The 22,871-nt window shown below is 47.6% G+C and overlaps 1 protein-coding gene across 1 annotated transcript in view; it reads left to right on the top strand.

Moving 5' to 3' along the window:
• The first annotated feature begins 18,785 nt into the window (after nt 1-18,785).
• The window catches only part of PLXNA4 (plexin A4), a 425,973-nt gene continuing 421,887 nt past the window's right edge, over nt 18,786-22,871 (top strand). The window contains exon 1 of the mRNA XM_081284948.1: nt 18,786-19,721. The gene's annotated coding sequence lies outside the window, so the exon portion shown is untranslated. The remainder of the gene's footprint in view (nt 19,722-22,871) is intronic.

Raw genomic sequence — 22,871 nt, 5'->3', positions numbered from 1 at the left:
TCAGAGTAATTTTGATTTGCATTTCTCTAATTGCTAGTGATGTTGAACATTTTTTCATATATTTGTTGATTGATTGTATATCATCTTCTGAGAAGTATCTGTTCAGTTCCTTGACCCATTTATTGATTGGGTTATTTGTTTTGTGTGTGTGAGAGAGAAAATAATTTTTAGTTTTTTTATATATCCTAGTGATTAGTGCTCCTATTTCTCTCTTAACCAAAGTCCACACTCAGAGTTTTTGGTAGGTCAAGATGGCAGCCACCTCAAGAGGATTGAGGAACAAGTTAAAGAGCATCAGGGGGAAGACAATCAAACAAGTCAGAAATGCAAAGCATCCCATAAAACCATTAGGTTGGGTTCTTCACAAAGCCATAGTCATGAAGAAAGAAATTGAAGGACTGTACTGGAAGACAAAGATGCTACAACCAAGTACAATGTGTGAACTTGGAATCTTGATTGGACAAAGCAAGAGCAACAACTATAAAACACATTCTGAATAATAAAAGAGATATGCAACACAACTATAAAACAAGGGAAAATTGAATGTTAGATAATACCTATGGAGTTATTAATTTTATACATGTGATGATGGTACTATAGGTATGTATGTTTTATTATCAGGAGAGGCATACTGATATAACTAAAATTGAGTGGAATTTCATGACATCTATGAACGTGGAAAAGATAATTTGGGGGTCTAGATGGAGTACATAAATCAGTTCATTTTGCTGCTTTTTAAACTGTTTATGGATGGATGAATCAATTTTATAACAATACTTGGGGCAGGAAAGAGATCAGCAACCTCTGTCTTTGTGTCAGGATCACCTATTTAACAAGATCGTGACTGAGTCAACTTTGGGCAAGTCTATCTGGACAAGCTCCCTCCCTTCTGTGACTTAGTTTCTGAATGATGTGAATGTATGCCTTCCCAGCTTATAAAATAACATGAGCCTCAGGAGGAAGAGAGCTGTTCAGGTCTTCCCAGTACTTACGGTTTATCCATTTGTATCTGAGGATTCAAAACTGCTGAGCACAATGGTCCCCATTCTCATGGTCCTCCAGTGTAGCCTGGGAGACATATGAATAATCAGTAATCCAGTCTCCACAATGAAATCTTCCCATCTGGAGGATTCTGATAGACATGTAATCAAGGCTGGTATGATGCCTAGTATCCTCCACCCCCAATATTGATGATACCATGATCTTTCTTTCTCTGTTTAAAGATGGAAAAATAGGACACAGTAATAATTTCAAAGTGGTGTCTATTGTTCTTTGAGGTACTGGACTTCACCACTGGATGCTGGGAGTCATGCAGGGAGGTAGGGGAATGGTTGGTGACAGAGCCTTTCAACTGACTGTACCACTGGGGAGCTTGAGCAGATGACCATGATCTAAAATGAAACTCCGATCTCTGATATCCAAGCCCAGAGAAGATATAAATGTCTGGGTGGAGTGTCACAGGAGCAGACCAAGTAATTTCTATACTTTCTGGCTCATGGATGGAGTAGCCTCCTCCTTCCAGGGCCCTGTGCCTGATGAAACTGATGGATGGGTGTGGATGGTGGTCTACAGGGGGCCAAGCAGGGGCCTCATTTTCCACACAGCTGGAGAACACTCTTTGTGTTTGAACATTCTTTCCAAATTTTTGAACAATCGTTTTTCAAAATTGAAAGGGCCTTTGATATAAAGAATGACAGCTGAAGGGACCTTAGAGATCACCTGGCCCCATGGTTTTCAAAGGGTGCTGCCAAGAAGCTTTAGGACTCTGAGACCCAAGATCAAAGTCAAGTTAAGACCCAAATAGTTTGAAAGCTACAGATCTATTCTAACAGCATCTCCTAATGATAGAGAATGTCTGAGTTTCCCAGTGGTGCTTATAACCAAGTACCACACACAAACTGAGTAGCTTTTGTGAGTAGAAATTTACTGTCACACAGTCAGAAGGCAGAAAGACCAAGCTCAGTTGTTGGCAGGGTCATGCTATCAAGCTTTTATCTTGCTTTGGATGCTTCCTTGACTTATGACAGAATAACCTCAATTAGGGAGAGCACAGCATCCTCCCTCTGTGTATCAGGGTCTAAATTTCCGGTTTATGAGGACACCAGTCGATTTGGATTAGGAGCCCGCCTACTCCAGTATGACATCATCTTAACTAATTACATCTGCAGTGATCCTATTTCCAAATAAGTCATGTTCTGAGGTAGTGGGGCATGAGAACTTTGGCATACAAATTTGGGGGGTGGGGAAATACAGCTAAATCCATAACAATGAGCTTAAAGAAAATCCGTTTAACTATAGTGACACCCAAGGTAGGTCTACACCTCCGGACTTGTCCTTCAGTCTCTTTCCATTACTGCAGACTGCCTCCCACCTGATGCTCAGACACCATGGGATTCTCAAACATACGCTTTGTAGGCATAGTATATCAGTCTCTGATCAGTTCTGGGGTGCCTCTTCTTCCAACCTCTTTTGATGAGCTCCTAATCTCTCTTTTGGGGACTCCCCCGTTGGGTGGCACTTCCTTGGCAGAAAACACTCTATTCTCTCTCTCTACCAGCTCCTTCTGTCTCCAGTGAGCCAGTGCTGGACATGTGCCTTAGACCGTGTCCTTCTGGGCTCTGTCTCCTGGGTGAGTGCAGCCGCCCACGGAAGCTACTCTGCTTTCTTCTGCTGTGGCAGCACTAGATCAGCTCGTCCCTGCAGGGTGGTTCCTGGCGGTCTCACTGGTCCCTCTTCCGAACTTCCTGACTTTCTGCTTTTCTGAGTCCTGATGTTCTTCCAGTTAAATTCCATTTTTGCCCAAGAGAGGAATCCATCTCTGCTACTTGCAGAAGCAAGCTCTGATAGATGCATCCGAGGTGTCCCTGGCCATCGGGGGAGGTGTCACTACATTTATTTAATTTTAGAATGAGTCAGAACATATCACGAGGCCTAAAAGATAACAAATTATTATGATATGGATTTCTTTTTTCCCTGCGTGAGACTTGAGACCTGTTCTCTGAAGGCGTGACAAACCCAGCCAGGTTGGAGCTGAGTAGGGAAAGCAGGCGACTGCCAGCTGCCACATGCTAATTCATATTCCCCTACAGCCCACGTTGCATGTCAATTGTGCGGGGAAACAGCTTCACCCGTGGCAGATCACAGGGCCCAGTGATTTTATCTTGTTAAAATTGAGCCTAAACAAAACAGATAAGCACTATATCATTTCCAGGAATTAATCCTCGTGTGGTTTATCTTCTGAGACGTTTGCCATGGTGCCATTTATGTCACCGTAAACATAGGTGGGTGGGTCACTCTTCCTAATTTAATTCACTTTCAGATGATGTGTGTGTGTGGGCGGGGGAACCTCTCCACCAAATTTTTTGGAAAAAAAAATAGCATCAAGGCAAGTGAAGTTGTATCTGTGGCAAACTAAGGAAGGTCTTGGCTTTGATTTTTTCCCCCCTTTTCAGGAAAAAAATAAAACTAGACATGTAGGAGGTTTATTTTTGATTAACTGCCTTAGCCTTGCCTTGGTATTTATCTTCCTGTGGCAGCCCCTGATCTAGTCCCATGTGGAATTCCATTAGCATTATCTCTCAATTCATTTGAGAGGGGCTTCAGCCTGGACAACCACAGTATGAAAGACTATGCTGTTCTGGAAGCTTCTTTCTCTATTTCTTCAGCAAGTTCATTTCTTTATCAGCATATCCTTTAAAGGGGACCCAGTCAAATTGTTCCTTGAGAATTTAACGTGGATTTTTCATGGCAAACCCCAAAGCTTTTGGGGGGTAGGAAGGAAGGTACATAAGTGAACAGTGTCCATGTAGCAGGTATAACTCAGGGTGAAGGGTACTATGGAAGGGCCTCAGATTTATAAAAGGGGTTTTATCTGTGTGTGTGTATGTGTGTGTGTGTGTGTGTGTGTGTGTGTGTGCATTTTTGTCTTTTGTTTGGGCCCTGGGATTGAACTCAGGGACATTTAACCACTGAGCCACCTCCCCAGACCTTTTTTTAAATATTTTATTTAGAGACAGGGTCTCGCTAAGTTGCTTAGGGCCTTGCTAAATTACCCAGGCTGGCTTTGAACTCATGATCCTCCTGCCTCAGTCTCCCAAGCCACTGGGATTACAGGCATGCGACACCATCCCTGGCTATCCTTGTGCTTTTAATAAGAAAAGTGATTTGAATCACAAATTAAGACTCCTGGGCATTTCCTAGTGGAGCCACCAAATGACCCTGTGATTTAGTTTCTCCAGTGTGTCCCCTCCATCTCTGTCTCTTGCCTGCCATTAAGGTGATGATAGGAGGAAGAACGAGAAGTGCCTGGAGTACTTACAGAGAAAGATGAGGCAGATGGAGAGGAGAGGCCAGAAATTCTCATTTTTCTGCTAATAGGAGGCAGGGTTCCCAGGGAGAACTGACTTGCACTGTTAATGCCCAGATCTCGAGTTTCAATCCTCCCCTCCTGGAGGGGAGTTTTCCTTCCTGTGCTAGCGGGTCAGCTCCCTGCCTGGTTTTATTTCCCCTCATCTCCTTACCTCCTTCCCTTCCTGGAAGTGCCACCAGCCAAAGAAAATTCCAAAGATGGACAGCAGGTGGAAAGAGGGGACGCTAGGGACTGGGATGCTAAGGGATAAAGCCCTTGGGACTGTTTGTATGGCACAGGGCTTGTAATCCTCTTTCCTGGGAGAGGGATCTGAGGGGCCCAAAGAAGCACATTATACACCGTTTTTGTGAGTGGAGTTAGAAAGGAGTGTGACAGATGCCTGTCCTTGCCATTAGAAATTATGATATGTGTACAGTTGAAAGGGAGAACACAGACAGCCTTTTTGGAGGGCCCAATAGGTACCCACTCCCGTACTAAGTACTTTATGTCATTTCATTTTTTAAAACATGTTTCCAAACCTAAAAAACTTTGGGCCTTTATGAGTAAATTTTTTTGAGCACTCCCAACATATGTACATGTATTTATTTATGAGTTATATATATGCTATTGTAATGTATTATGTATACTATAATATATGCACAACTGTATGTAATTTTAAAGGCTGAGAAAAATAAATAGAGACAGAAGTTACATTTTCTGCCTGCATCCTCATGAAGTTGTGGGCAGATGCTAGGTGCTCATAGCCCACCCACTCTGGCAATTTCCGATCCTCACAGCCTGCTTGACACATAGCTGTTGTCGCTCTTGTGTTACAGATGAAGAATGGTGGCTGACATGGCTTTAGTGATTTGCTCAGAGCTGGGGTTGTGACCCATGTCTTTGGACTGCAGATCCTGTTCTTCCCGTTCCAGAGCCTCTCCTCCTGCTCCTCCCCTCTGCCTTCCACGTGGGTCCTGAGGCACAGCCCTGGGGTTCCCTGGCCCACCGTTCCCTCTGACCTCCATCCCAAGGCTCCCGTGTTGATTGTGTCTGCAGGGGATGACTCCAACTCTTGACTTATCCAAATCAATGTTAGTAAAACCCTTCTGCTCCTCTCTGTGTATCTTAAAATATGATGATGTGGTGGGGGATCCCTAAAGCTGAGACCATGAGGAAATAAATCCGAGGGTAAATAGCCAACTTACCAAGAATGAGACATGACAACCTCCCGAATCCCTGCACTGAACCAGAAATCACCTACCTCCATGCTGCTTTCCGTGAGATGAGTGCAGACAAAAAAGCCTTCCTAACGGACCCAGCCTCTATTTCTCATTCGTGTGGTCCATCTTTACTCCATCTCCTCGGTTTCCTTTGGTGCCTCGTCTACACACTAATTTTTATGGGACCAGGCTTGGTCCATATGGCATAAGAAGTCATGTGACCCAAAGGTCTTCCTAGAGCTGTGACTGATTTTCAAACTCTTTTGCCTCACCCCTTCCATGACATACCACTCTGTGGGCACTTGGGTGTCGACGATGGTTCCTCCCGTCTTTTTCCTCTGTGCGGTTTTCCCACCCACAATGACCCTTTGATGGATCTCAATACTTGCTTTCCTTAGAATCAAATACTATTCTTCCTGCACAGCCCTCCTCCGTTGGGACCTTTGAACCCCCTCCTTCCTCTCTTTGCTATTCTCTTGGCCTGGCTGGCTCTTTCTGGCCTCTAAGTCCTCCTCTGTCATAGCCTTGGAGTCTCTCCTCACCTGCGAGGCTCCACTTATCACTGAACCAAATTCTCGTTTTCTTCCAAAGACTTACCACAACCAGAAATGATCTTGCTCCTTCATTTAACTCGTTAATTCTTGCTTCTCCCCAGAAGGCACATTGCATTTGAGCAAGGACCTCATCGGCCGTGAGCTCCACTTTGTCCCCAGCACCTAATGTAGTGCCTGGCGTATCCTAGGAGCTCAGAACGTGTTCACATGACCAGGACATAAAAAAGAGTGAGTGAGTCTGAGGTACCAGCTCATCTGAGTCCTTGGCTTTGTTCCCCAAGGAAACACTTCAATATTTATGAACTGGGGATACTAAAAGGCAGCGCCATCAGCTCCCTGTGCAATGTGCTAATTAAATATTGTGCTATCATCAACTTTTACAGTTTAAACCTTAACTTAGAAGAACATGTATTACTGTTACTATTTTTCATTGAGATGAGTTTTAAAATATTGAAACAGCAGAGACACTATTAATAAAAAAATATGTAGTTATAATTTGAATGTGGTATTGTGGTCCGAGTCAAGAAGAATTGCTCTCTAGATGACACACTCTCCCTTACAACTTCATGCCACAGGTGAACACTTGTATCTCCCATCAGCACCACGCCCAAGCTTATGTTTACGTCCCCCCTCACCTGGAAACCCCTGAGGGGACCAACTGGGGCTGAGACAGCTTTGATCTGCAGCACAGTGCCATCTGGTAGGCATCCCATAAATGTTTATTTTTTCTTAATGGATGCTTCTAAACATGATATGAGTTATACACAATATCCTGTTGGCATGTTTTTCTGTACAATTACAATGAAATGTAAAAAAAAAATAAAAAAATAAAAAAGCCTTTATAGACCCACGAAAATCTGCGGTATCTGGAAGATGTCTTTGTCATTGTCACTATCCTACCCTTTCTTCCTTCTGTCTCTCTCTCTTCCTTTCCTTTCTCTTTCGAGATGTGTTCTCTCTTCCTTTAGTTTATTTGCCTGAATAAGCATGAGGTATCAGGAGGTAAAATGATTCCACTCCCGAAAGGTGTTGATAACATCACTGGGGACGTTTGATGGCTGCAGAAAATGATGTGGGTGTTGAAATTGCTGGCGGCATGGAGGAAGCATGGTTGGGAATGACCAAGGGATACCTAGACTGAATGTCTGGAGCTCCTGCAGCAGGAGCAAGCACAGTCCCTCCCAGAGACAGAGCTTGATGATGGAATCACTTCCCCCAGGGGAGAAGTGAGGATGTCATGGCTCAGGCCATTCGAGACAAACTGGAGGAGGAAGGAACAGTCACTATTTAAAGTGTTTCAAGTGTCCACAGTGTGGTCAGGGGTAGGACAAATGCCCACCCTGACTCTAGGTTTATGATCAGTGGATAAGATGAAGCTACTTGATGTGACACCAATTAACTGAGACCCCCTGAGTCACTGAGATCCCCGGCCTGACTCTCAGGCCCTTTAGCTATAGAAAGCTTCTGAGGCCTAAGGGGAGCAGGAATGGAGGAATAGAAAGACACACCCCCACTGCAGGGAAGGGGCACACCACCTTGTAAAAAGGAAGACAGAAGCAATCTGGGCCCACAAAGGAGAAAGACTGGGGACCATGGGGTACAGGGAATGGAGGGCAGGTTTGAAAACTAAAGGGAATTACATGTGCATCCTGTGGAAGTAATCGGATGATTGTTCCACATTGGCCAGTGCTGGCGGGGGACCTGTGCCTGGTGAATTGTGTCTGTGAAACAGCAGGGAAGAGTGGGGTCTCATGGGGCTCTGTGCCCACTCATTGGCTTCCTTTCACTCTTTGACTCAGTGGTTCTGACTTTATCCTTGCCCTCCCTCCTTCATGGTGGTCTTGGGTGGGATATCAATTATCTTCCCTAGGCGTTACCTCAAAAGCATTTCAGTTCAAATCAATGAAGATGCAAAATTAAACCATGCAAAGCCTCTGGTACTGAGATGGATACGACCATAGACATAACCAACATTTCAGACCCTTCGAGACATCCGAGACATCCGAGGTCATTTAATCCAAATTCCCATCTTCACGGAAGCACCGCCTTGTTCTTTCCTAAACACATCAAATTGTGGAGATCTCACTACCACCCAAGGAAATCTGTTCTGTCCTCAGAGAACTTTATTAGAAAGATATTCCTCATACAGGGCCAAAATGTCTTTACATAAGATAAACGCCATTTATTGGTCCTCCTTCCATGTCAAAGTTATGTAGAACTAACAAAGCAATGCTTGCCCTTGGCAGATCCCCAAATATTTGAAGCTATCACAAGATGAACATCCCCAGTTCTCTTGATTGCTTCCTTTCTTTTTGAGCTTGGCCATTGTCACCTTAATCTGCTCAAATTTATCATCAAGTGAGGGACATTGAGCAGGATACAATAACACAATTATGGTTTATCTCAAAGTGAAGCCGTACCATCATGGCTCCCTTTGGGACTCCACTCTCTATTAATGTAGCTTATGAGCCCATTGATTTTGGCAGCATCTCGCTGTTGATTCATATTGAACTTATTGACAACTTTAGCTTGTACTTAAAAAAAAAAAACCTGTGGTCATGTCTCCTTGGTCCTATATTTGCAAAGTTTTTCTCTACAGCCACATATAGGATTTTGGTTAGATCCAGATCACACTGCATTTTGTTAAAGCTTCCCCATAGGTTCAGTAGGCAAAATTACTTTTGAATATAGTTGATTCCTCATTGCTGATCCTGAAGTTGGAGTCTGAATAAGGAACAGCAAGAAGTTTGCTGCTGACTTAAGAACCCCTGCAACCTGATGAGGTATCCAAAAGAAATGCAAAATCAACCCCTTCAAAGCATTGAAAAACGACCCTTTCTTTACCATATCCTCTTGGAAAGAGGAAGGAAGGAAGCACCTAAGAGGGGGAGTGCTTCGTATGCTCTGGAAGACTTCCTACAAAACTTCTCGGCTGCAGCTCAGCTCTCCTTGGGTTCCTTGTCCTCACAGCTTGCCCTGCCTGGCAGTTCCCATTCTTTCTCCTGCTTCCTTCCCTGGCTCCTGTTGTATACTCCTCTCCATTACCAAATGCTCTTGTTTCTGGAAAGCTCCATATATTTTCAAACATAGCTCTGTTTACCTTCTTCGACCTTTTGTGTTCCTTAATATGATACCCCAAGTTAATGCCACAATGCTCTATAACCCCCCCACCAAATACCCAATATTGAACAAAGCTTCCTTTATCGTTAAGAGGGAGAAACATTGTAAATACTGATGCTTAATGTTTTCATTTTACTGTAGTCTTAGATAAACTTGATGATCATGTCTCCTTTACCTTTATCCAAGTTATCAGTAAATGTGTAGAAGAGGATTAGTTTGGAGAGCTCTGACACACATCCCGAAATAAACCTTTCCTCATGTTGTCTTTGATGCATTAATGAACATCCTTGGGGTTTAACCATTGAGTCAATTAATTTACCATCCCACGTTGCTTCATGTTCTATGAGAATTTTATTTAACAGGCTATCAAGCTGGGCATGGTGACACATGCCTGTAATCCCAGCGACTTGGGCGGCTGAGCCAGGAGGATCACAAGTTCAAAGCCAGTCTCAGCAACTAAGCAAAACCTTGTCTCTGAATAAAATATTTAGAAAAGCAACTTAGCAAAACCTTGTCTCTGAATAAAATATTTAAAAAGCAACTTAGCAAAACCTTGTCTCTGAAAAATATATATAAAAAATACAAAGAGCACCTCCAGGTTAAATCCCCAGTTAAATCAATGCATTTTAAATATATATATATATATATATATATATATATATATATATATATATATATATATAAATATATAATCTCTCTTATGTTTCCTTAATCTAAAAGCCTCACAGTTTTGGGGGGGTACTGAATGAGACATGATTGCTATGAACTGAAGGTTAGTGTTTCCCCTAAATACATATATTGAAGCCTCATCCCCCACTATGGATGGTGTTTGTAGATGAAGTCTTGAGATGAGGTTTAGATGAGGTCTTGAGATTGGAGCGCCCACCTATAATAGGATTGATGACCTTAGAAAAGAGGAAGAGACAATTGAGACGCACCCCCTACCCCACCGGCATGAACCAAGGCAAGGCATGGGGAGAACATAACCAGGGGTTCTTCACCAAGAACCCCTCCATGCTGGCCCCCAGATCTCCAATTTCCAGCTTCCAAAACTAAAAAAATAAACATATGTTGTTCAAGCCACCCAGTGTACATTTCATTATAGCTTATAGATTTCAGGCTTACTCCGAGTGATCGACCACATCAGTTTCTAAAGAATCAGTTTCCTTCCTTTTACGGATTCAACATCAATTTCTGGCCATGTTCATTTGTTTGTAGTTTTCAGAACTTGATTTTTTTTTTCCGTTTTGCAAAACTCAAATGACATTTACCCATCTCTAGCCTTTCTTCGCCTCTCCCTACATAGTTCCTGATAAGAAGAACAACAATACCAAGCTTTCTCCTGTTGTCATCTAAGTCTTTACTGCCCTTATCCTGTTTTGAGCCTGTACTGTCTCTGGGTGTTGGTTGTCATGAGTGGACAGACCCTAGTGCAAAGAATATTTACTTTGACTTGATCTAAAGTTACTTGCTTTAGCATAGGAAGGATGCCCTGGAATCTCCTGTGCCAGTCAGGGGTCCTCAGGCCAAACAGGCTTTGGCTGGTCTCTAGGAAATGAGAGATGAGGGTGTCCTCTCTGTGGCATTAACCACATCACACCAGAGCAGGCAGGCTGCTGTGTGACCCCCGTAGCAGCCGACAAAAGAGGAGCATCATGTATCACAGAGTAGTAATCTAGAACAAAGGCAAGTCTGAATCCGATACAGATGGGGTGGAGGAGTGGTTGGCTGGGTTTGAGATTCGAGAGAACAGGGGACTGGCAGTGTGATGAAGATCCTTTTAGCAGCAGTATTTTTTTGTTGTTGTTAATATTTTAACGAGCAGTTTCAAAAAATGGAGAATGTAGTACTTGCACATGATAAAATGTCAAAAAGAACAAAGGATACCATAAAACAATAAAATATATATCACTCTGCCTCCAGCACTGAGGTTTCTGCTGTTGAGCTTCTTTTTGCACCCTTCCAAAAATGTTCTGCATATACAAGCCTATGTAGATATGAGCACACCCTTCTGTATACTTAGAAATAGGCAAGTGTCTATCCCAAGACACTCTTCTGCACTTCTTGCTGCTGTTGTTCAGAGGGGTATACGTGGATTCGGCTCATCTTGTTTAACATCTGTACTGGGTTCTACTGTAGGGGTGGACCATAATTTTAACAGCTGGGCTTGGAAGGAATGAAAACAATTTATGCCAAACCCAGGGTGTGAATCTTAAGTTTGAAGTGGAGGAAGGGAACAAGAGGCATTAATACATTTACATTTTGAGCTTCCTGTGTAACCTGAGCCAGGTCAGATCAACATCCTTTGCCTCAGTTTATTTATCAATGAAAGGGAATCATGTTCCTTCTTGATTCTAGTGCAAAAAAAATGAGAGTTAGGCTCCTTGAATATAGAACTTAGGGAAAACAGCGAATAGAAACAGTATGTATTTACCTTTTTACATTTTCTTATATTGAAAATGTGGCGTGTAGGCAGAAGAGAACCCTAACTTTGGTTATAACAATAGTGATCTAGACTGATGTATTGGTGTCTCTGATGGGGCTCTGGTTTGGATATGGCTTGAGGACATCTTCCAAGTATTCCTGTGTTGGAGGCTTAGCTCTCAGCATGCAGTGTAAACGTGGGGAGATCTTTAAGAAGTGGAGCTGAGTGGGAGACTCTAAGGTCATTGGTACCACTGCCCTGGGAAGGGATTATGGTTGTTTTCTTGAGACCCCTGAGTTAATTTTTGCAAGAGGGTTGTTGAAAGGAAATCAGCCTGACCACTCCCTAGTCTCTTTGGCTTCCTGACTGGCAATGCGATCTCTCCCTTTTGTATTCTCTTATTGGGATTGTATGTCACACATCACCAGGTCCTCACCAGGGCTGAGCTAAGGCAGACACTATGCACTGTAATCTCTAGAACTGTGACCTAAATAAACCTCTTTTCTTTATAAAGTTACCCAGTCTCTGGTATTTTATTATAATAACAAAAAATAAATAATATTTTCCTGTGAAAAATTTCCTGACTGGTTGTAAAGGCTTGATGGGGATTGACCCACTATATCTGGTTTGTCTTTTGGTCCTCACCAGTGGTGTGCTGGCAAGTGGTAAATAACTGGGTCTCCACAAAAATAAGAGTACCTGATTGCCATGATGTAAATACTTCCACAGTGGCTGGTTTCTGACTGCCAGCAGGGTTCCACTGAAAGAGGAGCTAGGGAGAGATGTGCATGGTTGGCTCTCCCAAACCCTCATTGGCCTCTGCACACCATAGTGGCCTTGGGATTTTGGTGGCCACTGCTCCCTCTGAACTCCCCAAGGGCACCTCACACTTGCAAAGTCTACAGCCAGCCCCTGTGTTTGGAAAGGAAGCACTGTAAAAACAGAGGTGCAGGAATGGGGTCTGCCCAGAAAAATAGAGCCAGAAGGAGAATGGGGACAGGACAGAGGCCCGTGGAGACATTTAAGAGGGAAGAGGTCACCTTAGGCCTGAGCATTGTGCTCACGACCTCCCTGAGGAAAGTCTTGGCTCTCTTTCTATCTGACTCAGGACAAGAACTCCCCCTTCTTCCTCTTCCTCTTTACTTCCCCTGCCTCCCAACCCTTGTGTTGGCCTTGGTCCTACTGACTCTCAGTCTCTGCTGAGGACTGAGGAGAGAAGGCTCTGCAAGAGGGTCCTCATGGAAATTGGGGGAAGAAAATTGGGACTATCAGCTTCCAGTCTTGTTTGGTCTCTGTTTGTGGTACTTTCTGTCAACAGTAGTGTCCTTGGACCTCTCTCCTGCCCTGCAGTATGGTGAGGGTCAGGACCATGTGCAGGAAAAGTTTTTTTAGCCCCAGGGGGACTGGTGCTCTGCAGACACAAGGTCTCACACTAGGGTCCAAGCAACCTGGCCTCCAGGGGCAGGAGCCAGACAGCTTGCTGAAATGCACACGGCACACAGAATGCTTTCCACACCATTCTGGGATTCTCTGATCACCGACACCCTGGACCTGAAGATAGACCACTACACAGGAGCGCTGGACTCCAGCACTCCATAGGCCGGTGCCTTCCAGCCCCAGGGGCTGGGTTCTCTCATTTTCACTGAGCATACTGAAACGTGCTAAGAGGCTCAACCCTGGAGCCCCGAAGGGAGGTCCTGGCAGTCCAACTGCTGGCGTCCAGTCCTGCCTCATATGGGAATATGACATGTCAGACATGCCCCCTTTGTCCTTCTTATTCTGTAGCCAAGTGGGCTCAAATAATAATACAAAGAGGCAAATAAAGCCAGGGGAATGATTTCTCTCTGCAAGCCATTGTATTCACCAAGTTCTGCTGCATAAAAATTCATCCTAAAACAATCTATTGTTTGTATTTCACAATGTCTTGGGCCTCATTTGAAAGATTTTAAAGGCTGGAAACATCTGAAGACTTGACTGGGGATGGAGGATTTGTTTCCAAGGTGGCTCGCTCTTGGGTCCCACAAGTTGGTGCTGGTTATTGTTGGTGGCCTCACTTTCTTACCCCACAGCCACCCCTAAGTGATGCAAAAGACAGAGCTGGGCACTGAAATGTCTTTCAATCTAGCTTTGGACACACTGTCCCTTCTGCAGTAATTTCTTGGTCATTTATGTCAGCTCTGATTCAGTGTGGGAGGGGTCTGCATGAAGGCATGAATATAGCAATGGGTGAGGCTCACTGGGGCCATTTTGGAGGCTGTGTACCATAGTCCCTTAGATAGATATAGTCAGAACACCCAGTCACCCATATTCCGTCTGCTACCAGACAAGAGCGTCCAATCCACCAATATAAATCCATCTTCACTACCAGGAAACAACTGGGGGCCTTTATGCTATTTGTATCCCAGGGAGGCCAAGTGTCTCACTTAAACCACTTGGCAAATGAACTGGCAATGCCAAGATGGAGGTTTTCTGAAAGAGCCTGAAGCTTCATGCAGTCCTTGGAATTCAGGCATACAGTGGGACTTTGTGCCTTCTAGGATTAAACCTATAAGAAGGGTCACGCTAAAGTATTTATATTTATGGTTTTTGTTGTAGCAAGACATGGATCTGGCCAGATCTGGGACACTGTTAATTCTGGCCACTGGAAGTAGGTCAGACCCTTTCCTCTCCCATCTCCCTTCACCCCACTGCTTCCTCTAACTTTTGGCTTCTGCCATTGAAAAGATCAATTTGCTTCTTAGCTGAAAAAGAAGGAATGATTGTGTAGAGGTGGTAGTGGAGGAAGGGCTGTGGAGAGAGAGGGAATAAGATTTGGGCCATGGGAGGCAGGAGATGTTTGAGGCCTGGAGGACGAAGACCTATGCACATTCTCTTTCTCTCCCTTTCTGATTGGGAATGGGGGACCCTCCTTATCTTGGTATCCACCCCCAGTGTGGCCCAGAAAGCCACAGCGGAGCTGCAGAACTGACCACATACAGCACTATAGCCACATGGTGTCTTTAGAAGGACCCAGCATTGCTGGCAATATCGAGATGTCCTCCCATCAAATGGCTCGTGGGCAGTGGAGACAGTGAGGAGACCTATGGAGACTAACATGATGGACTCCTAAGCACTATTACCACTGGGAGTTTCTGACAGGTAAGGGGGACATCACCCGGGGCCAAAACCTCAGAAGAGCAGAAAATACTGGGGTTGAGATTCGGATGTTAATATCTGATCCTTATTTACATCCAATGGCTGGTTAAACCTGGAGCAGTTCGACCACAGAGTTCAATCCACAGCTAGGGACTGGGGTGGCCAGGGGATGTTCCTCTCCCTGCCTATTTCCAAGGGTTACTTCTGGGTTACTATCCTGTGGCCTGAAGTCTTGAAGACAGAACTCCTGGATTGGAAACTCAGCCTCTTAGTAAACCAAGGAAAGAATAAGTTTGTCTGAATGAATTGACAATCTCTAGAGCTGCCAAGGATGGATCCCTAGAAATGGCAGCTTCCAAGGAGGATGCTAATTGAAAGGTACTGGCTGTAGGGAAGCCATCTGGTGACTCGTGTAGGACATAGGGATCAGTGGACAGTCGGGATCCTTCTTTCTGTCCACAACCTGGCCTAGCGTGGGCAGGGAAACACCACTGTGCCAGGCTCCTCTTCCCTCCCATTCCTGGCTGAGATTTGGGATAATGTTGATATTTCTGCTCTCCTGCAGGTGGCGCCACAATGTAGGTTTTCAAGCCGCAGCCGGCCTGAGGTTTTACCGAACCCTGCAGGCCCAGTCATGGGGCAGCTCTTGGGGAAAACATTCCTCTTTAGCACCACCAGGCTCTGGCGATTTGTTTAACGGGCAAATCTGGGTTTAAAACAGCGTTGCTGTTTCTACACTAATAAAATGGGGCTAGTTAAGTGAGGGAAAACGAGCATTTCTTCTCCCTCCTATTAAATCTGGCCCTTTCTATTCAGCTATGAGAGATGAGCCAGTACTTTTCTCCCCAAACATGGCAATAAACCACAACCAAAATCTCGCACACAAAAAAATAGGCTTTTTAGAAAATAGGAGTCTGTGGAGCAAAATGCCATTTACTTCTCCCTCTTGTGGCCATGGGGCCAGGCAATGACAGGCTAGAGGTAGAGCAGGTGACTCACAGAACAGTGCCCTCAGGGAGCAGCTAGACTGCCCTGGAGGGTCTCCCTTCCCCCTCACCAGCTGCTACAGAGGTGTGGGAGCTGGAGGGCTTGCACCAATACGCCCAAACAGTCATGTGGCTCTTCTTTTCCTAGTGTTTTTATTCAGAGATGGGTCAAAATAGCAGAAGGCCTGCCCTCATTGTGATGTGCCCTTTGAAATTAAAAAAAAAAAAAAAAGCCATGTTCATCTGAAAAGAGATACTAAATCCTCACATGGGCAGTGTCCTTACCTCAGGGTCTCAAAAAACACCAATAGATAGTGCTTTCCTTGAGTGTCATTGCTAGGGGTAAACGTGGCAGGTGAGGGATGGAGTCTCACTGGAAGCACATGGCCTGCTCCAAATGAGGGCGCTGGGCAGTTGCAGAGCCAGGAACAGGACACAGGGGTTTTACCTGCAGCACCCAGACCTTCAGCCCCCTCATCCCCTTCTCCAGACTTGAGGGAGCAAGTCCAATGGGCCACTAGCAAGCCGCACGAGGGAGTTAGTTTGACCCTTCCTGCTCTTCCATTACACTGTCACTGCCCCTTCCCGTGCCTTTCACCTGTGTCATTCAATGGAAAGACAGGAAAGGCAGTGTGAGGTAGGGTCCCATTAAGAACAGGAGAACTGGGTGTGTGGGGCGGCATGGGGGGAGGGGGTGTGTGTCCCTCACCTGCCCATTATCACCCCGCTTTCTGCACACTTCTTCCCCATCATTCAGCTCTGATAGGACTCTTCAGACACCTCATGACATTCATTTCTCTCAATGAAAATAAATGACACCACATGCTAGACGGCAGATAAAGAATAATAAACACATTTTATTTGCCACCTCTGAAAAAAATCCTTGACTTCCGGTCCATCCATCAGGAAGTGGGTCTGGAACTTGCAGCTATATTCTTACACACACACACACACACACACACACACACACACACACAGAGTTACAACAGGCAGAAAAAACAATCAGATGGTATTAAAACTACACACTGGAATGACTAAGAAGGGAGCAAGGGCTGTTTTCCTTCTTCCCTCTTCTTTTCAGTGTTTTTATAGCATATCCTGAAAGCTCCGTGGCAAACAGGCATTTGAAAAGACTCCATTGCACACACATTGATTGATATATATATTCCTTAAGCAACCCAATAGGGTTTTCTATAGGACTATCTTGATGTCATCTCTGGGCATGGCCTATAATAGTGCCATGCAGCAATTTTAGAGGAGACCCCTGGACATGGGGCCAGGACCCACAGAGGCCTGGTTTACAAGCCCTGAGAGTGGGACCCCCTTTGGTTCTCCATCCAAGGTGCCTTGCTGGACTCATGCTGGTCTCCGTCCTGCCTAGACAGACATTTGGCCGCAGGCTTCGTCAGCCCCAGAAGGATGTCAAAGAAGCAGCAGCATTGAGTTATTTTGTAATATGTTTCTCTGTACTTCTGAAACTAACTTGATATTGTGTGCTTTATCTAGAGTCTGGGATCCAGGGTTTCTGAGAAGAGAGGAGCCAGATCAATGTATTAACGTAAGCTAATAAGATGACTCCTCACTGCCTTCTGGGTCACGTAATACTCAGAGGAGAACTGGAGACTAACAGGGCTCCACGCTGTCTCCTGGAATACCCTTTAACCAAAGAATCAAACATTGGATTCCTCCTGCTCTGGTTTGATTCATCACCTTCTCGGTGAGAGCAGTTTCAGCAAAGTCCTGTGTGGGTAAGCCCAGCCTGACCCACATGTGCTGCCCACCTTGGGACTTGTATAACCTGTCATCTCACAGCTCGTTTCAAAGTCTCCCCAGTTTACAACTTTGATTTCTGTGAAAATATAACCTCTATGGGAAGGTGTGGGATTTTATGCTGTTGTCAGTCATTCCCACCTAATAAGAAGGTTTTGAGATGTTTGGATAGGAGGGAGAATAGTGGGCAGGAAGTTCTGGGTGTGAGGAGAAGTTAGGTGGGAGAAGGGACATGTGGGGAGGAGAGGAAACCATGGACATCTTTGATGGGTGCCCATCCGGGGAAGACTATGCCACTTCTCTGGAACTATGGTAGGAGCAGGGGTGAGGGATGCACTTCCAGAGTCGAGTAAACAAGGTGGGCACCCCTGAGATTTCTTTTGGTGGGTGGGGCTCATGGGGGGGGGAGTCTGTGCAAGGGTTTCACTTCCTGTCCTCCTCTATTTCCTCCCTGTCAGAAAGCTTTTTAAACCAGAGCACCTCTGATTTCTTTCTTGGGGCTTTCTGAAACTACCCTGATACCATCATTGTTTAGGATGTAGTCTAGGATCTAGGGTTTCAGAGAACAGCCAGTCCCGCCTCTTCATGTAGACATCACTGGACAAGTCAGGTAACCAGTGAGCTCTGGGGCACCTGCCATTCATGCGCTCTCTCCCAGGTCTTCAGTCCTTGGTCCGGGTTGACTTCAGGTGCCACATAGGGGTGCCTTCGTGGGGGGAGCTGGGGGGTTCTGATTAGATATGTGTGTATACTTTGGTGTTGGGGAGTGCCTTATGTCATCTCTGACCCTCGGTCCCTCGGATGAGATGGTCCGCGTCCACATCACCACCTTTGGAGGCGGCTGAATGTGCCTCGCTCCGAGTGCGCATCGTGCGCGGGTATTACGGTGTCTGCACCCCTCTATCCCACATCACCACTGTCAGGATGTCTCGGGTCAAGCCAAGGGGACCCAGGAGGGTGTCTGCACACATCCGCGCTGGGGAGAGCGGGCAAACCCGCGGCGGCGGGCGTGTGCCTGTGGGGAGGCGCCCCCTGCCCCCTCTGCCGGCCGTTCTCCCTCGGTCTAGATGTCAGCCGCGAGCTCCGAGCCAGCGAGAGCGAGCCAGAGAGGGAGCGGCGGCGGGCGGCGGGCGGCAGGCGGCGGACGGCGGGGAGGGGAGGAGGCGAGGCGAGGGAGGGAGGAAGGGAGGCAGGGAGGGCGGGAGGGAGGAGAGGAGGACCCAGAGAGCGCCAGGCAGCTGGAGTTTTTGCAGCGCTTGGCCGGGCTTCAATGCACAGCAGCAGCGAGCCGCGGCGGCAGCAGGCAGCCCGGGAGCTCCGGCGGCGGCCGAGCCAGCGGCGGCCCGGCTCCCTGCCCCCTGCAAACTTTGCGAGCAGCCCGCCCGGGGGGCCGGGGGCGCGCCCGGGAGGCCCGGCTCGGACCGCGGCCGTGCTCTCGGCCGCCGCAGCGCCAGCCGCCGCTGCCGCCACCGCTGCAGCCCCGCGCCTCCCAGGGGAGCAGCCGGTGGCTCCCGCGGCCCCCCAGCCCCAGCCCCTGGGAACTACCCGGCGAGTCCCTCGGCAGGGGCGGGGGCAGCAGCGGCGGGATCGGCAGCGGACTGCCGGGGGGCGGCAGCCGCTGCCCAGCCAGGCACGCCGAGGCGCCGAGAGTGCTCCGCGGCGGGTCCCCAGTGCACTCGCCGCGCCCGGGCAGCGGCCCGACCGGGCGAGCATGGGCGGTGCGGAGTGACGCCGCTGTGCCCGCTTGGCATCAAGGACATTCAGCCCGCGGGGGTGGGGACGAAGGGGGGCAGCCCCGCGTCGCCACTGCAGCCCCCGAGAGCCGCCGCTGCTGCTTGGGCTCCGGGGCTAGGTGGAGGAAAGGGGTGCTGGGAATTCATCCACATTTTCCGACCTTTTTGTTGGACATTACGCCCACCTTGGACGCTGCAAGAGGAGCTGTCAAACCCCGCAGGCTCTGATTTGGCCCCCTCCGCTTTCCTTGGCTGCTCCCGGCTTCCCTGTGCCTCGGTGGAGTATTTGCGTTCGGGGCTGGGGCTGGAGGAGGCAGCCACACGCGCGCACACGCACACGTTCAGAGGAGGGCGAGAGGCAGCGGCACAGGCACCATCTGCAGTGTCAATGCGGCGCTCCCACTGAAGGAGGGAAACGCGGTGCTTCCAGGTAAGGAACCGATCGGCTGGGACGCGGGGCCGGGCGGGCGGCGAGGGTAGCGCAGGCGAAGATACCGGGTCCGGTCCGGGAGTCCTCGCTGCCCCGGAGCCATCCCATTGCACACACACAAACACGCGCACACACAAATACACACAAGCACACACTGCGCTCACGCACCTGCCCACGTCCCACCTGGACACCGGCATAGGTGCAGCGCGGCCGGAGCAGGGATTTCCCGTGTTCTTTCTCCTCGTACGCTCCGGGACTCAGACTTCTCTTACCCAGGACTTTCAGGGTGGGATTCGGTGTATGAATGGATCTCCCTCCCACCCGGGTAGGATGAGGGAGCGATATTTCAGTTTCCAGCCCCTTTCATCTCTAGCTGGTTTTTAAAACGGGAGAAGTCATGGGAGGTCTTGGGAGACCCGCCCAACGCGATCGCGACTCGGTGGCCTTTGGACACCCTGAGGTTTTAATGAGAGGCAGACTGACAGATATTCGGACAGAATTTTGGAGAGCGTGGTAGCCCCGCGCACCGGGAGGAGGCCACATAGGCGGATGGGGCTGCAGTTCTGTAGGGCGGTGCATATGGAAAAGACACTGCGTTTCCCCAGTAAGAGGCAGCACAAACGCCTTTCCAAAGCGTGGCACTGCTTCCCGGGAATGCGCCGGGATTTCAGGCAGGAAGGGGTTTCAGCATCGCGTCGCTGGGGTGTGTGTGTGGCTTGTCTAGGGAAGGTGCCAGGGTCAGATCCTCCTTAAAAGGGTTGACCTTATTCACATGCCCAGTCGCTAGGAGACCTAAGCAGGCAGAGCTTGGGACTCAGGACTTGGGTCTCCCTCTCACCTCCCTACCCTTTCCCCTGTCTCTGGCCAACACCTGTCACATGCCTTTGGAGGTGTGGGTTTGAGAAAAAGACCTAGGAGCTGGAGCCAGAGGGGAGTAGTCTTCAAGGGAAGAAGGTCCTCTCTCTCATGACCACGTGGGCAATGCCCACGGTATTCTCGGGTCTGGCAGCATCCCCCAGAGCCCTGGCTGCTCCTGAGAGTAGAAATCTCTCCAGAAGCCAGTGCTTCCAGGTTTTATTTCCCAGAACCTTTCCTTTTCCTTTTCTCTCAGGTTGGAGTTTCACAGGCTGCTCATTTTCAAACTTTTCCAGGAGGAGGAAGAAGGTAGTTGAGGTTCCAGAGGGGCATTTCCTTAGTTCCCATCTTGGCTGCCTAAGAGTAACTCATTTAGGGGTTCAGTTATTGTAAGAAAAGTGGGAGAGCCAGATAAAACAGTATTTCATTATTTCAGGGTTGAATATCCATATAACAAGCTTCTATATTTCTATAGCTGTCTCTCTGAGGTGGCTTTTTGGGCAACCTGTCTCCTCCAGGAAAGGAATAAGCTTTCACCCTCTATATAAGTCATGTGGTCAGGGTGTCCCACAAGCCCACTAATGGGAGAAATAGGTTTGAAGCCTTCTGGAACATAAGGGGCAGGGAGCAAATATTCTTTTGAACAAGAAGGCCTCAGTGCTGGGCACAGAATTGGGGTTGCTTTTAAAAATCCTGAAGATGGATGTGGAAATAGAGGGCTTTTTCTGTACCCCCAGCTCTATTTTCAAACTTTTCAGTTTCTGCAAAGGTTTCTGGCTAGGCTGGGGAGAAGAGCAGACGCCCCAGGAGGGAGATTGTATTCCTGCTGTGCAGTGTGAGCTGCCCTTTGATTGATTGAAAAGGGTAGATGGAATAAAGCAGAGCTCTCAGGCTGGGGAGAGCTCAGTCCATGGAGGAAGAAATATTTTCTTTTTAAGAATGGTGGGTGTGTGCACACGCATGCAGATAGACACACGTGTTCTCGGAGTCTAGTCAAATGTGTTCAATCCGTCCCACCATGTGTGATAGTGGGGTCCATCTCTGTCTTCTGGGCTGTGGAAAACCGGCAGTCTCCACATGCATACCCTTGAGTGGGTGGCCAGGGAGATCCCACCAACGCATAGGGCAGGGCAGCACATGGTTTGTGGTGGGAATAGTGAGTTCCAGCAACAGTGTAACATTCTCATGGGACATGGAAGGGGCAAAAGTTAAGGTGCAGATCTTCCTGATTTGCTCCTTTCTCTGCTTCCCGCCGTCCTGTCTTTCCTTTCTGTCATTTTAATGCCAAGTCAACACTCATTATGCTGCTTATAAGCTGAATACCAGGGTCCAAAAATCCCCCACACTTTCTGCACTATTCTAAGGGTACCGGTTTGGTTTCTAGGCCAAGTCAGGCATTAATTAACATCTGAGTAAAGCTGGATATACATCTTCTAATTTTTTTTTCCTGGCTTCATTGCCCAGCCCTGGATATGCTACAGGGTCACTCTCCCTCTATACCTCTTCTGACACCTTCCCTCCAAGTTCTCCGGGGTCTTCCTCACTAGGAAGGGAGTTAGCCACCCTGGAAAAGGCCCAGGCACAAATGATCCTCTCCACGCCCCTCACTGTTGCTGGATTGTGTTCCCGCTGCTCACCCAAGAACACAAGGTGTGGGTCCCCCATAGCAGTTCCTTCCAGGAATCCCAGGGCTCCCTCTGTCCTCCCGCACTTCATCCTGGATGCCCACTGACGCTCTGCAAACATTTCCGGAGGAATCGGAGGCAGCCAACTTGCTTCCTTTCTGCTTCTCGGTGCCTCTCCTATTCTTGCAGCCCCAGCTCCAGCTCCCTGCAGACAGGGAAATCTGCAAAGGCAGACTCTGCCTACACTTGGCCTCCGGATCCTTTTAATCACAATGAGGGCTGCTGGGAATTGAGTGGGGGGCTTTCTAGGGCAGCAGCAGTCCTGGGGGTGGGGACTGGGGGGATGGCTTAGTAACTACTCTCAGCTCATAGTTATCACCTGGCTTTGAAGCAAAGAAATTGCAGCAAGCCTGTCTCCTCATAGCCAGCTAGGGGGCATTTCTTAGCTGCTTCTCCCCATTCTTACCCTGAGAAGGCACCGCACAGACAATGCACATCAGAGACCTGTTGGAGTGGCTCTCTGACTGGCCATGACGGGGCGGCAACATTACCGACAGCCGACCATGATCTTAACTGCAGTTATTAGTCTGTGCAACAGATGTACCATTCTCTCCGCTCCTCTGATTTGTGTCTGGTTCTACCCATTGTGAAACTGGTTCTGACCCTGGGC

The sequence above is a fragment of the Spermophilus citellus genome (assembly GCF_964194105.1).
Source record: "Spermophilus citellus genome assembly, chromosome: 3".
In the NCBI taxonomy this organism is placed as follows: Eukaryota; Metazoa; Chordata; class Mammalia; order Rodentia; family Sciuridae; genus Spermophilus; species Spermophilus citellus.
The sequence above is the reverse complement of the archived record's forward strand: the minus strand, read 5'-3'. Positions and strand labels throughout refer to the sequence as shown.